General features: G+C 41.1%; 1 protein-coding gene and 1 long non-coding RNA gene across 3 annotated transcripts in view; both read left to right on the plus strand.

Moving 5' to 3' along the window:
- Positions 1-5,625, plus strand: part of LOC119491161 — a 59,672-nt gene extending 54,047 nt beyond the window's left edge. The window contains exons 4-7 of the long non-coding RNA XR_005207553.1: positions 908-954; positions 2,991-3,046; positions 4,931-5,160; positions 5,264-5,625. This is a non-coding gene — a long non-coding RNA (uncharacterized LOC119491161). The remainder of the gene's footprint in view (positions 1-907; positions 955-2,990; positions 3,047-4,930; positions 5,161-5,263) is intronic.
- Positions 5,626-11,244: 5,619 nt separating this feature from the next.
- Positions 11,245-13,532, plus strand: part of LOC119491150 (caM kinase-like vesicle-associated protein) — a 62,162-nt gene continuing 59,874 nt past the window's right edge. For both annotated transcript variants that reach the window (XR_005207552.1, XM_037774856.1), the window contains exon 1: positions 11,245-11,451. The gene's annotated coding sequence lies outside the window, so the exon portion shown is untranslated. The remainder of the gene's footprint in view (positions 11,452-13,532) is intronic.

Genomic DNA, 13,532 nt, shown 5'->3' on the forward strand with positions numbered 1-13,532 from the left:
GACTTGCAGGGCTCCATGAATGAATAAAGTACAGGGTTTTAATTGTGGATTATTACTATTATTTATAAATGAGCACCTTAACCTGTTTCTGTCTAAAATAAATATAAATGACATTTATAATTAAATGAAATAGCCATTATGAAAGGCAAACTCTATGTCGAAAGAAATGGCTGGCAGCAGCAGCAGCAGAAACGCAGCCAGTGTGGACGCCACTGCATGAGAGACGCAGCACTTAAGCAAGAAAAATAAAACTCCCAAGCTGCTATTTTATAACATCTTCTCGTTTCTAACTCTAATGTTTACATGTTTTTTGCAACAGTCCCTGTAAATATATAAAACTTTACAATCACATCAACACGTCTACTGTTTTCAAGGGTATATTTGATCCCAGCACGTTGTAACCTTTAAGTCGTTAACCTCTGTATGACAACACTAAATGTCTTTCTTAGTTTGAGCAGTTTACAAGTATGTTAGTAAATGTTTGTACGGGTAGTCGCATGGAACTTATTTGTATGGAGCGTCTTCCATAACGAACACAAATCGGCGTTGCTCGTGGTCAGTAAGGTCGGCTGGTTAAGTCGGCATCAATGTAGACTCGCTGTTTACATTGTCTTGGCCGTGTATAGTCACTTCCTGGAGTCTCTGCTGGTTGCCTGGCAACTTCACAGTGATGACAAGACGACAAGACTGTGCTAATTAGCGAGCTTTAGAGATGCTGGTAGACGGATTTTTTAGTTTCCTTTGAAGGCTAGCTGTTTCCAGTCTTTATGCTAAGCTAAGATGACTATCTCCTGGCTGTAGCCTCATATTAACCCCACAGACATGAGAGTATTCCTAGTTGATTTGTGATGTTATAAGCATAGCTTAATAGTTTTCACCTCGCTCACAGCCTTTCTCTTTGTTACAGAAGTTGCAGAAGTAAATCTGTGGAGCTTTATCAGCACAGTGACCATGGTGGGTATTCATTCATATAATCTAAACTAAGCCCTTAAAGCCTTTGACAAAAATGAGCTTACTGTGTTATTTCAGGAGAGCCAGAAATAGCACTGGGAATCTTGGCGAGTACCGATACCTGCCATAAATAAACAGACATGAAGACAACAGCTCTTCCACTTGGCCGTACGCCCGCATTGAAAAACTGTTCAATACAAACACATTCACCTGCTGGAGGGTAATCAGCTTTATAAGAGAGGAATGGTTAGTAATACTCTCTTTGATCAGCTTTTCATTTCAGCATAACAAAACTCTGTTTTGTTACCATCTAATATCACATTTCTACACATTCATCCAAAGTAAGAATCTCTTTGCTGCAAAGGAAATATTAGAAATACTGGGACACTCTGGGATTTGTTCAGTGTTCAGAGACATTTAAGAGTTGGCATGCCTAATTCATTTGAAGGATTAAAAAAATATAACATGAGCCCTACATTTCTATTTTAACATTTTAACACCAGTTGCAGTAAACACAACTAACCTCTGTCTTACATCGTATTCACTGTTAATTCATAGCAGGTAAATTAATATTCGTCATGAGGTCAACCAGTTCTACCTACAGTAACCACTCTCTTATCAACCCGGTCTCACAGGAAGGCGTATAAATAGCACAACATCACAAGGACATTCCGCATGTCATGAGGACGCATTTTAGGCTTTTCGCGTGTCATTTGTACTCCATGCAACAAAACTACGATAACATCCACAGTTAGGTTTAGGCAACAAATCCACTCACTGAGGTTTGGGCTTAAAATAAGTAACTAAGTAAAATATGCATGGAAACTATGTACCATCAGTACGGAAAACATGTCACTAATGTAACATGCAAAACAGTAGAATTTTCAAACTCTTTTGATGTTAAGCTGAAGTAGGCGAGATTGGAGAAAATATGATTTAAAAAAAGTTTATAAAACGGTCGCTATATCGTGACAGTAGTGTATGAAACAGGTAACCTGAAAAAAATCATGTGCCTCTGTGTCCTCCGGTGCTCCTAACGGCATCTGCAAGATTTCACTTACCGGAGGAAAACAAGCAGTAAGAGCTGATCTGAGGTCTGCTGTCCAGCTGCCGTCCATAAGAGCCGGCTGTCAATCACTCGCGAACTCAGACCAAATGGTCAAACTAGGCAGCACTGATCAAATATGAATCAATATTATGTTACTGTAATGCCTATTTCTCTCCTCAAATGTTTTCAGAATCATCTTATAGTGCACTGTTTAGCTGTAAAATGAGAAAGTTTGTGACGCAAAATCTGGTGAAGGAACGCCAAGTTCTGGTCACATGACCGGAGCACGGCCAATAGGAACGCTCTCTCAATGAAATTACCTGTGATTGGTCAAAGTCTCCCGTCACGGGGTAGATTCTTTTAAAGCCTGAAAACAGAGCCATGAGGAGGAGCAGAAGTCTAGTTAACTCTCAGTACACTTGAATTACAATATGGGATTTTTTGCCCAATGATGCCAAAAATATACTGCCTACTGAAGCTTTAAGTGAACCTGGGGTGATGCTGTCATTGGCTTCGCGGTTGTGTTTACATTGCAGTCAGTACAGACTACATGGCGTACAAATGACACGCCAAATGCAAGAAAGGCGTTCTTATTTCACGCTAAATGCCACCGCATTATTGTGTCATTCATATGCCTTTTCAGGGGACTTATATTGTTCCTTTGCTGTTGACATTTTTGCCACCGAAATAGTTCAAAAGCACTCTCTTCTGATGCATTTTATAACAGAGTAAAATCAGGTCCTGCTATCTGTAGCCTCTCCGTTGTTCCAAATTTAATTTCAATTTCACCATTGGCTCTATGATGCAGGATGCTAAAAAAGTCCCGCTAAGGGGGAAGTGGATGGATGTGCCGGCTTTAAAGAGGCCTCTGAGTGCTGTGATGGGCTGTAATGGGGACACATTCATCCTTCCTTTGGATAGATGTGACTCGCAATAGCAAAGTCTATGTCATGGAATCATCTGAATTCATCGAATGGCCTTTTTCTCCCAGGAATAATGATACAAGAGTCTGTGAGCTGACAGAGAAGGAAGACAAAACAGCTGTTGGTGAGTATGAAGCCTCAAAACATGTCAAAACTGAAAGCTGAGAGACACAGTGATAGTGTGTGTGTGAAAACAAGAGAGACACACACACCTACATTTAAAAACTTTCTTAAATAAACCATTTTAAAAACACGTTTTGCATAAAGTGAACCATCTGCGACACCTACGACATGCTTTAATTGAATCCTCATATTGCTGCTGATGCCTCCAGCTCTGACCTTTTTAAAAGTGGCAGTCAAGTGTCGGCTCACTCCCTCTGAAGGGTCGATATCAGATCATGAGACGCACTGGGATTTCCATTAACTACAATGTAAACCCATCCACGGTAACAGTAAACGCACTGAGAAAGTGCGCCGGGAGTGTGGTGACGTAGTTTAAATAGTGAAGGAGACACACCGGGTGAGTTGGAGGGGAGGTGGATGGGTCCAGTAACACAGGGCTTTCATCCAGGAAAACTGCTGTTCATGTCTTGTGTGTTACGTTTCACTTTGACTTTACAATCAGCTGTTCGCCCGTGTCCCGTGTTCACAATTTCAAGTCGGATTTTCACTATACAAATGTAGTAGTTTTAAATGTGCAGTGTGTTCAATCTGGTGTAATCTATAGGTGAGGTGGGGAGATTGCAAACAACTGAAGCCTATCACGTGAGCCAAGCGTGTTGGAGAGCTACGGTGGTCGACGCCAAAACGTGAATGGCCCTCTCTACAGCCATTTGGAGCAGAGCCAGTGTGTAGAGTGTGTGTGCACAGAGGAAAGTGAGTGTTGAAGTGAGAGAGAGAGAGCGGCGGCGACGAGAGTAATGTTATCGACTCCGGCTGAAGCAGGACAAATTTCAAAATTGTATTTTATATAGATATAAACGACTCATTCTAAGGTAAAGAAAACGCAACGATTCTTATTATCAGGTGATTTTACACTAAAGAAAACATACTTATTAATGTTATATTCCATTTCTCCCAATAGATCCCCCTAAATGTTACACACTGGGCCTTTAAAGGGTACCATGTGTTTTTTTCCTAAACATAACTAAGTGGTTTGTTGCCTAAATCTAAGTAAGTGTTTTTGTTTAATTCACAACGTTAAGCACATGTTTACTGCGACCAAAAAGTGACGCTGAAAGGTCTGACGAAGCGTCAGTATGTGACGAGTTGGGATGAGAACGTGTTGGAATATTACTGCCTTTTCAAAATCATTTCACCTTTCTACTGCATACACAGCCCAGTTTTAGGAAAATATCATCTTTCCAGAGGTGAAATACTTCTTTAAGTAGAGTAAAATAGAAATAATCAAAGTACAAGTACCTCAAAATTGTACTTTAGTACATTACATGTGTAAATGTACTTGGTTACATTCCACCACTGCTGGTGAGTACCAAATGCTCTCTAGCTGGTGACTGATTATGAAATCATCTTTCCCCCCATCATCTCCTCAATATGTTCACAAACACAGAAAAATAACCCCTCTGATCACCCGTTGCTATAGCAACTCCAGCTTGAGCGCTGCGATGCTTCAAGGCCATGGATGTCGTTGTGATATCAGGTGCACGCAGTGAAACAGCACAGTCTGTCTGTGACCAAAAGTACTGGGAACGCTGTTAAAAAAACAAAAAGAAGCCATTGGGAAGATTGTTTGGGGACACAAAAACAACAAAGAGAGAGACAAACTTTTCAGGTAGAAACTAAACAGCATATTATAAACCACAACGACGAGGGACTGCAGAATGTAATCAGACCTGAATCTCTTGTGAATAAAGACACAGAGCTGTACGTAGACACTCTGTGGCTCGACTGAGAGGAGATGAAACACACATTACAGCCAACCTTTCTGGAGCTTGTTGCCAATTAATTGATAAGTAACTCTATCCTCTACTGTATGACCATCTCTCAGACCGTGTGCCACAGAGAGTGCTCTCCATCAACAGAGGAAGAAGTGATCACAGGTTGTCCATCTGAGACACGACGAGGCCCTAAAGAACACGACATCCTGGTGACAGATCCCCCAGCTGTCTCTCCGGTCCCAGTGCTGAGAGATGACAGCTGAGTCGACGTTGTGCAATAACTACTGCCTGCTTCATTACATCACTGATGTGGTCGTGACAGGAGACAAAGCGACTGACTGTAAGTGTTGAACACATCAGACATCGCTCTGTGAACACTCTTCAACTGTTCCCATTAAGCACTTAGGCATCGCTAATCTGGTCTTGTTTCACACTTGTTACAGTTCTGCCAGTCTGCTGTATATTCAAGCTTACAGGCAGCATTGAGAGGTGCATTTACTGCTCTGCTTGCAGTGTATTATCATAAACCCCCATATAAATGACATCAAAAATACTCCTTTTGCTTCCTGAATAAAGGATCTTCTTATCTATGTAAACAAACCAAAGTTTGACTAAAGCCAGTAGGCAATTTAAGTGGGGATGTGGTATTAGAAGATACAGAATAAAAACAGATCGATCCGCACACCAAACAGCTCCTGTTAGAAGGGTTTTTGTTGCTGTAATGTTCCAGCTCTGCTAGATATTGCTTTGATCCAGCAGCCATCCTATCGGTCTCTGGATGTGTGTGTTTTTCTTATCGTTTCTTATTAAAATATACAGAACCAAAAGAGTTGTTCATGGGGCGGTTCGCTGGTAAACAAAAATAATCTTTAAACAGGTGAGTTCAGTAGCAACTTTTAACAAAGACTGTTCCTAAATTCAGACTCCATCATCAGTATTAAAAGAAATAGTTCAACAAAAGCTTCTACGATTTCTTGCTGAAACATGAAAAGATTGACGCCAGTGTTGTGCAAGTTCACACACACTTACAAGAGCTAGCTCAAAGTTCAGTTCACGCAGATTAAACAAACAAGTTCACGTTCATAGTTCACAGTCCCAAAAAATTAATGACTTTACATTTCTTCCATTTTTTTTTTAACTGTTTGGATGCTATGGCATTCAATTATTCTCAAAACCACATAAAAAACAGGTGTGTGCACCTGATACGAGCGCACAGAACAGTATCTGTGAGCGGGAGGGAGCACCACGTGCACAAATGCAGTGACAAACGCAAGCTCCTCCCTACGCCCTCGCAAATGCTCAACACTCACTCGCTCTTCAAGTTGATTTTGAGACTTTGGAGGCGGAGATGGAACAGACCAACCCGATATCACAACAAAGCGCGTAATAGACCCGCCGGTCCACCACAAGATAGCGTGTCAGTGGCACATTTGTCCTTTCCGCGGTGTGAATATTACATATATGTATGAAGGTGCAGTACAGGCAGGTGGCAACAAAACCACTTAGTTAGGTTTTGGAAAAACGTCATAGTTAGCCTTAAAATAAGCACGTAAACTAAGTAAAATACATACGGAAACAACGTAACATAAGAACAGAAAACACATCACAAACGTTACTAACGGGACACCGGTCTCAAACAGCGGTCTCCTGGTTGAAAGTCCGGTGTTTGTTGGACCCATCCACCCGCCTTCCTCTCCCCTTTTATTCTTCATCATTACATTGCAGTCAATACAGAATACATGGCGTGAAAACGACACGCCTAAAGCAAGGAGAGCGTTCTAATTACACGCTGTTGCCTTGCACAATACTGTGTCAATCACACGCCTTTCCGTGCAACTGGGCTGAATAGACAGTGACTGATGTCTCTGTTCCTTTGATTGCACTAGCCATGCCGGCACGCCAGGTGCTGTAAATCCTTGGGTGCCGTAAAACACAGTGCACGAGCGTCGTTAACGGTCACATTCATTAGTTGCAATCGGATACGTTCAGTTCACCAAAAACGTGCACGTTCATGCAAAGTGGACACCACTCTCGGAGTGAAGAGTGGTATCAATCTACTATTCTAACTTTCAGCAAGAAAGCAGAAGTCCAACGACTCCTTTAAGCTCCTCAGGTGAAAGAAAAAGCGAAGACCTGCACCACTTTTCATAAATTGGTTCCCTGAAGTTGGATTAGAAGCTTCCTGAACATAATTCAGTGCCCGTTAGAAATGAGCGACCCCGCTGCGCTACGGCGCTCTTCTACCACTCCGTCCCGAGGGGTGACCAAGCCTGGCGAGCACATCGTGAGCAGCTGAAGAAGCATGATCCCAGTTGGCAGGAGCTGTAAATGGCCAGTATGGCAGCTCGGCTTCTCTCGGCGGTTGCAGATGGCACCCAGCGACACCGGGGTCAACGTTCTGTCTCTGCCACGCCAAAAATACTCGTCCCGGGTGGGAGACTCTATCTTCACCTGCCTCAGCAGATTTCAGCACATGTGGGTGAGGAGGCAGATGTGCTCGGAGGAGGGATGCACTTCTGTTTGGAACACAGATGGTTTTTACTTTTAAGCTGTTTCATGTTTGGCAGGGACACAATTTGAAAATAAAGAATTAGCCACCCAACATGCATTCAGTTTGTTTATTATAAAACTTTAGTGTGTAATTTCTCTCGTAGCAACTGGATTCTTTTGACCTTTGATTTCATCGTTGTGAACATATGTGGAGCATCGTACAGTTTCTGTCACATTGAGGGAAAACCATCTGCTCTCCGAGTATCCGGTGTCTCAAGCCATGAGCCTCCACTGTGTTCACTTCCTAGTTTTATGTATATGTTTCCCCTCATGCTTCATTTACGATGTGTGTGGACATGTGGACCCCTTGAGGGTTTGATAAATCTAAGGATGTTAGAGCGTGATTTCATTTCCAAGAACTATCAGAGGCCAGCTGCAGATGATTTGATTTGACGCTTTAAACATCCAAATTACATAAAAACGTATATTCTCATATACCGCTTGGACTTGCTGATTATGGTTTTATTGCCCAGGTTTTGAGATATCAATCACAGAGATTTCTTCCGCCACCCCAGCACAGGCTATAATTGAACACCTACGAAATAGTATCTATAAAGACAGTTGATAGCCTCTTCTATGTATTATCCAGGGAAACATTCACACTTTTTCTGAAAAGAGATGTTTCTGTTGATTTTTAAAATAAAAATGTTCCAAAGCTGCGAGCACCACCTGGTACATCACCTATCTTTGCTAGATACAGTGTTAAATGAGACAGGCTGGTCTCATACACCGTTTGTAGATATACCTATGAAAAATAATGCACTATAATTCGTATAAATCCCAAGAAGTCAGTTTGTTTGTAATCCATCTAATGGTGAACCAGGAAACACCATGTAGGGAGGAGGTCGGGGTGGATGCAGGAGACAGCTGTTTGTATTCTGTGTGAGACCAGAAGTCAACAGTGATTTATTTTTTTCAAAACTTCCGTACTCCGTCCAAAAGTTACAACACTTCCGGAATTTATTTTAATCCAAACCACAATCTTTTCCTAAACCTAACTAAGTACTTTTGTAGCCTAAACCTAACCAAGTTGTTTCCTATGAAGACAGAAGTTTATTTAGAAAAGACTGTATGCATGTAATGAGTGGAAATTGACACGTGTTGCTGGACATTTGTAGGAAAATGCACGAAAAATGAGGAATAACTTTTCATAAGATATCATACGAACCGTTGTATGAGGATATTCTATGTTGACTAGGCTGCTTTACTTTTACTGTACACTACTGGTTTGTCTTATGACAGGCACTGTGCAATTTGTTGGTTGTTGGCAGTCTATGCAAGTACTGCAGGTATTGTGTATGTGTGCATGTGGACTGACGACAGCCTGTGTATGTACTGTGTTTATGCACACTATGTTATTTGTATTTCTTTACAGCAGATATTGTATGTGTCCAAGACACATTACCTTCGGGACAATTAAGTGTATCTTATTTTATCTTATCTTATGATACAATGAAACAACACTTATTTTTTTAAAGTTCAGATGAACCAACAGTCCAAGCAAGTGATCGGACACATCAGTCTTACTAGAAACACTCCTACAAACACATTTCTGCATTTATTTAAAACTCATAAACAAATTAACTGGAGTAAACAAGCGTACAAAAATGATTTCCAATTAGATAAATTAATTTGTCAAGTACAGAGCAGCAGCATCTGATGGCCAGCTACTTTTTGGCAGAAGTCTGGTGCTGCAAACACATTGGCTATAACCACAGTCTGAATTAGGGCTGCAACTAACAATTATTTTCATTGTCGATTAATCTGTCGATTATTTTCTCAATTAATCGATTAGTTGTTTGGTCTAGAAAATGTCAGAAAATTGTGAAAAAATGTCAATCAGTGTTTCCCAAAGCCCAAGATGACGTCCTCAAATGTCTTGTTTTGTCCACAGCTCAAAGATATTCAGTTTACTGTCATAGAGGAGTAAAGAAACCAGAAAATATTCACATTTAAGAAGCTGAAATCAGAGAATTTTGACTTTTGAAAAGTACTCAAACCAATTAAAGCAGCAGTGCATAGAATTGGAGCAAATATGATTTAAAATAATTTTATAAAACGGTCACTATATCCTGACAGTAGAGCATGAGACAGGTAACTTGAAAAAAAAAATCATGTGCCTCTGTGTCCTCCAGTGCTCCTAAAGGCATCTGCAAGATTTCACAAACTGGAAGAAAACAACCAATCGGAGCTGATGCCGTCTCTGAGCAGCTGTCAATCACTCACAAACTCCGATCAAACGGTCAAACTAGGCAGCGCTGATCAAATATGAATCAATATTCTGTTACTGTAATGTCTATTTCTCTCCTCAAATGTTACAGGCTAGATGTTTTAAAGCCTGAAAACAGAGCCTTGAGGAAGAGCAGAAGTCTAGTTTTCTCTCAGAACACTTGATTTACAATATGCTGAAAGGTTATTATGGATTTTTTGCACAATGATGCAAAAAATATTCTGCTTACTGCAGCTTTAATAGTTGACAACTAATCGATTATTCGTTGCAGCTGTAGTCTGAATAATATCAACTAGCCTAATTCTCCTGTCTTTCCCTTTACCTCTCCATATTGAATACAAGCTCATACCTGATATGCCTTTTCTAAAGAACCTGTTATCGCACTCCCTTCATTTTTTGTTATGATTAAGTGCTACTGCATATTGTGAGAGAAAAAATAGGGCACTATAACAACTCTGCCAGCCCTGTGTAGAGCTGCTCTTGGTCAACCTCCAGGGCTGCTTTTATATCTCAGTCCATCACTTGACTACAGTGGAGAGAGTCTATATAACAGCAGGCAGGCTACAGTAATAATGTCCAGGTATAAACTATAGACAATATTATGTTAGTAATTCTGTTTATGTGATTCTCACAACTTCCTTCATTTCATTTACTGTGAAGTGAAATGTTAAGATTAGAGCTGTCAAAGTTAACATGATAACAACGCGTTAACGGAAATTAATTTTAACGCCACTGATTTCTTTAACGCTTTAACACAACTTGCAATTTTTTGGTTGTAGCGGGTTCAGTTTTAAAACTAGAGTGAATATACTGGTATCATATGAAACTAGAAAACATAATCCAGTGGTACCAACCATGTCATACTAGCTTGTCGTGAAGGTTAACTAACGCTCCAAACGTACGCAAAATTTTGGCGAGGAAGGGGTCAAAGGGGTCCTTTGACCCCTCACTTCAAGATATGTGAATGAAAATGGGTTCTATGGGTACCCACGAGTCTCCCCTTTACAGACATGCCCACTTTATGATAATCACATGCAGTTTGGGGCAAGTCATAGTCAAGTCAGCACACTGACACACTGACAGCTGTTGTTGCCTGTTGGGCTGCAGTTTGCTATGTTATGATTTGAGCTTTTCCTTTTATGCTAAATGTAGTACCTGTGAGGGTTTCTGGACAATATTTGTCATTATTTTGTGTTGTTAATTGATTTCCAATAATAAATATAAACATATATTTGCACAAAGCAGCATATTTGCCCACTCCCATGTTGATAAGAGTATTAAATACTTGAGAAATCTCCCTTTAAGGTACATTTTGAACAGATAAAAAAAATGTGAGATTAAACACGATTAACTATTTTAACCCACTGCTGCACAGGTTAGATTGGTGGTAGAGTGACAGTGAGTGCAGGTGCATCCTCTACTCCACTCTGTGCTGGTCTATCAGGCTGCACATCGCACTGATTTCTGTCAACTCTAACATAAAGGTGGTGTGTTCAGGAGGCTGAGATCTGATCTGACCTCTTCTCCTCCTCTCCTCCTATCCGCTTTGCGCTCTGGACACTAACCTCCCTCCTCCTCCTCCTCCTCCTCCTCATCTCCTCTCCTCCTCCTCCTCCTCCTCCTCAGCGCGCAGAGCTCGACGCGCGCAGCACAACAGATGGTCCAGTATTACTACAGACTCCAGGCTGCAGGAGCGCAACAATCTGACGTAGTACCAAGTACTTTTATTTCTCTAAAACTTCCCAGGGACGTGTAGTGTTACAGGAGTACAGGGGGGTTCTCCGAGGACAAACTCGACTCTGACGGTCACTGGGATCCTATAAACGTTCAGAGGCGGAATTTGGTGTCAAGGTAAGTTGGGATGTTTTCTCAATAGATGGATCAGATTTACGGAATGAAAAAGCACAAAATGCGATAACTTAAAAAAAAAAATCTTCATTATGGATGCATTTAAGTCTATTTATAACAGTAACCCTAAACGTTAAAGTTCGTTACATCATATTTGAGAGAATAAAGAACAATGCATTGATGCACTGGCGTCAATTAACCCACCATTACATCTAATGCCTTAAAAAAAAACATTTAAATGTACAATTTGGGTCGTTTTAAATAAAGTTTCATTACAAATGTGCACTCTATTGCAACAAAATGTTTCCAAAACTAATCTGAAGATATGTACAAAATAATGTGTTGTAATTGAGACTAATTGGCACCAATTAAATGTTTTTTTGTTTTTTTTTAATGGTACTTTGCAAACTTTATAGTTGCAACATAGAAACATCAGACCTCCTCATCATCCTGAACCCTCACAGCAATAAGAGTTTTTTTTAGTTCTTATATATTCCAGGAGTTTATAGCCTACAGCACTAAGACTTCCTCACTGGCACACATCTATGTAGAAGTGCTGATGCTGCAACTCTGTTGGGGATGCTGCTGCAACACTTTGTGAGAGCAACATTCAAACATATCAGGATCATTTTTACTGATTTGTGTTGAGCCTCCCGCAGGGGCAAGCTTTTAATGTGAAAAACCCGGGCAGACATTACCATGTCAAAGGTCAGTAATGCTCTCTGACATCGTCTGGTGGTTTTTCATCTCTTATGAGGAAGTGGTCAGGGTTAAAGACGGGGCTTTAAAACAGAGCGACCTCATACAAGACCTTTAAATATGAATTATGACCTTTTATGGAAATTTAATACGCCTCTCACTCCGCCTTAAAAGTGTGATTTTCATTGAGGTTAACGGTCAAAAGATCAAATACCACACGCAAAAAAATATTGTTTGTGTACAAAACACACTGATGACCTTTTGTTAATTAGCTTTTTGGAAACGTGCCATAATTATTGTTTTGCATTCTGCAAAGGCTCCGGTTCATAACTCCATCAGCATGCAGCGAGCAGATACGGTTTAACTGTAACAGCCTGCGAGACTCTGACACTAATCTCCTCAGTAGAACATTAGAGAGCAGCCACTCTGACATTTACTTCTAGGATTTAATCAGACTTAGAATAACTTAATCAAGTCTCAATCTGCCTTTTGACATTCATTATTATTAATCCGCTATTTAGATATAGGTTCAGGTCTATCTATACCTTTGGCAGGCAGCTGAGCCACACACTGGGGGTGGAAAACAACCCCACCACGGGTGCATTTCTACCATATAGGTTGATGCCAGTCATCCATATGTCACATCCTCAAGGCCCTTTAAGCCGAGGCACGCACACCGGGTTACCACTGAGCTGTATGTAATGATTTGTTCAGTTCCAGAGGAGGTCCAGACCTGCGGTGGACCCCAGGTGGCCCCGTGGCAGCGTGCAGCGACAGGAAAGCGCAGCAGATTACCACAGAGCCTCTGCAATTTGCACACAATGAGATCTCCGGGGATAGAGCCGCTTCGAAACTTTTGTGTTGCATCTGCTCTTGATTCTGTGCGAGCTGCCGGCACGATAGAGGAATGTGGAGATGTGAGGGTTGCTTTGAAAAATGCGACTGCAGATGTACAAATGTGCAAATAATGAGGGTAACCGTGACGTTGTGAATGAATGGAAATGACTCGCAGGACAGTGGAGTAGGTTCTCCTGTAGCTGTGGGATCAATTTCTGGAAGTCTGCTCATTCAGATCTATGCTTTCTCTATAGAAGTACTGCACCAATCAATGGTTGTATGACTTTCTGCCTTGTGGTTCTCTGTGTATCAGGGCCGGCTCGAGTCCTTTTGGTGCCCTAGGCGCAATTTGTATTCAGATCTCATACACTGTTCGTAGCTATACCTACGGAAAGTAATGCTCTGTAATTTGTGTACATCGCACAAAATCTATCCGTGTGTAATCCATGTAATTGTGAACCAAGAAATATAAAGAGCGACGAACGCCATGTAGGGAGGAGGTCAGGGTGGGTCAAAAAATACCAGACTTTTGTCCAGGGGACCGGCGA

Source organism: Sebastes umbrosus, chromosome 1 (assembly GCF_015220745.1).
Source record: "Sebastes umbrosus isolate fSebUmb1 chromosome 1, fSebUmb1.pri, whole genome shotgun sequence".
NCBI classification, from domain to species: domain Eukaryota; kingdom Metazoa; phylum Chordata; class Actinopteri; order Perciformes; family Sebastidae; genus Sebastes; species Sebastes umbrosus.